This window comes from Temnothorax curvispinosus, unplaced genomic scaffold, assembly GCF_003070985.1.
Source record: "Temnothorax curvispinosus isolate PA1 unplaced genomic scaffold, ASM307098v1 QBEX01008779.1, whole genome shotgun sequence".
In the NCBI taxonomy this organism is placed as follows: domain Eukaryota; kingdom Metazoa; phylum Arthropoda; class Insecta; order Hymenoptera; family Formicidae; genus Temnothorax; species Temnothorax curvispinosus.
The window spans coordinates 1-2,681 of NW_020218559.1; the positions used below are offsets into that span (position 1 = coordinate 1).

At 37.4% G+C, this 2,681-nt stretch overlaps 1 long non-coding RNA gene across 1 annotated transcript; it reads left to right on the forward strand.

The window, feature by feature from the left end:
- The first annotated feature begins 6 nt into the window (after positions 1 to 6).
- On the forward strand, positions 7 to 1,508 carry LOC112458187. The gene is made up of 3 exons (XR_003041193.1): positions 7 to 409; positions 1,015 to 1,320; positions 1,413 to 1,508. It is a non-coding gene; the product is annotated as an uncharacterized LOC112458187 (long non-coding RNA).
- Positions 1,509 to 2,681: the final 1,173 nt, after the last annotated feature.

Here is a 2,681-nt window from a genome sequence, read left to right on the forward strand (position 1 = left end):
GGTATTCGGATGACGAGGACGATGATGATGATGACGAGGGAGGTAATCTTACTATAGTGGATAGTTCGAAAGACGAAATCGAGCCTATCGAGAAGACGCAAAACCTCGTTATCAAGGAGGAGTTCCAGCCTGCGACATCCGTGTCCAACGTACCCCAGCCGGCCGCTATTTTGGACAAATTAGGTGACCTGAGCAAAATTGATATCAGTGCCGAAGTATCCAAATTGCTTTCTACTCTGAAGGCTCAGAGCTCCGCGACCAACAAGGCGCAAGCAAACTCGAATCAAGACGCGTCGAAAGCTAAATCGGCGCAAGATCCGAAGACGGATAGCGAGACGTCGTCGAGTCCGAGGCGATCACCAGAAATTGTAATTTATTGCAAAATAAACGCATCTTCTCATAATTTTCGGTAAGTTTTATATACAGTTTAGGTGTAAAAATTTATTATTAAAACATTCTCTTGATTTCTCGTTATCAAGGAGAAGTTCCAGCCTGCGACATCCGTGTCCAACGTACCCCAGCCGGCCGCTATTGTGAACAAATTAGGTGATCTGAGCAAAATTGATATCAGTGCAGAAGTATCCAAATTGCTTTCTACTCTGAAGGCTCAGAGCTCCGCGACTAACAAGACGCAAGCAAACTCGAATAAAGACGCGTCGAAAATTAAATCGGCGCAAGATCCGAAAACGGATAGCGAGACGTCGTCGAGTCCGAGGCGATCACCAGAAATTGTAATTTATTACAAAATAAACGCATCTTATAATTTTCCGTAAGTTTCATATACAGTTTAGGTGTAAAAATTCATTATTAAAACATTTTCTTGATTTGGTTAATTTTCTCGAATAATACTTTATTATTTGTATGTATCATTGAACATTTTTCACTTATTTTGATATTTGATGTTTGCACTGTTTGGCCATTCTTTAACGTTTTTGCAATTAATTCATACAATTCTGAATGTGATTTTAATTCGAGAAGACTGCATTAGATTGAATTACATTTGTCTTTTCACAGAAATGGATGATTTCGATTTGTTGTTAATTGCTCTGGTCAACATGGGAGCACTTTTGGTGCAACGTCGTAGAAACCGTGAACGTCATCGTCGCCGTCGGCGTGTCTGGGTACGACCATTTAACACAAGGAGAAGACAGCAAGGAGCGTTTTACAATCTTTTTCAGGAGATGAAAACAGATGAGCAAATGTTCCACAAGTATACACACTGCCAACATTCCAGCACTTGATGGACATTGTTAATCCAAGTTTAATGAAACGAAGTCCACGGGCACTTGAACCAGAGCAAAGAGTTGCTTTTACATTGCGGTATATGTTCGGTTATTACTCGTAGTCTAACAATACATATGTGTAAAAACAGTTTGGCAATTAATATTATAATATTGATAATGATGTTACAGATTTCTGATTGGAGACAAAGTTCCAGCAGTTGCTTTTGCCTATCGTGTTGGTTTATCAACAGTACATAAAATAATTAAAGAGACGTGTGACGTATTTAAAAGACTTCTTGGTCCTATCTATCAACGAACTCCTTCAAGAGAAGAATATTTACAAATTGCTGAAGGTTTTTGGACATTATGGAATTTTCCACATTGCTTGGGGGCAATTGATGGAAAACATGTCAATGCTCAATGCCCCCCTAATTCTGGTACGCTGTACTTTAATTATCACATACGATACAGCATCGTACTTTTGGCTGTGTGTGATCACAATTATCAATTCACTTTGGTGGATATTGGGTCAATGGGGAAGAACAGTGATGCGGGAATTTATGGGAACAGCTACTTGAATGTGACGAATGAGATGCTAGATATTCCAGAAGGAACCAGTTGCTTAAGCGGAACCGAAATACAAGTGCCTTATTTTTTTATTGGGAATGAAGCATTCCCCTTTGGAAAGCATTTGATGCGGCCATATGCTGGACGGTATTTGGGGGAACGTAAAAACATATTTAATTATAGACTTTCGCGAGCCCGGCGTATAATAGAAAATACATTTGGGATTTTGGCAAAAAAGTGGGGTATATAGGTATAACAGACCGATCGCTGCGATTCCTGAAAATATCAATAAATATATTTTGGCAACTGTATGTTTGCACAATTTCTTAAGAAACAAAGAAGGTAATATTTTACAATTTGAAAACAATGATGAAATTATTGAAAATAACGAAAATGTTGCATTTGCGACGCACATTAAAGACTCTCTTTGCAATTATTTTATGACTCCAAATGGAATGATCAATTAGCAGCATGATTATATAACAAGAGGACAAAATCAAGATTTTAACTACACGTAAACATTTGATCGATTGATTACACACGTGTCATATTGTGAAATGTAATGCTAATATGTATTTATTATGTAAATATAAAATAAATAGTACAAAATTTTTTTAATATTATTATTATTAATATTATTATATACCAGTACACATATATGTTATTACTAAAATTAATATCGCACAATCTTAAGACATGAGTATTATATTGTTACGCCCGTGCTGGACACTGAGTAGAGAAGTCGCGGAAAGCTGTGAAGCGCGCTCTTTGACAACGGGAGTTTGTTGAGGGATTTATTGATTTTCTGTCTGGCGGATTTTTGGAATCCGCACGCGTTCTGTTTTACGAGCTTGGAATACACGTATTTCTTAAGTTCTTTTGAGTTCTCTT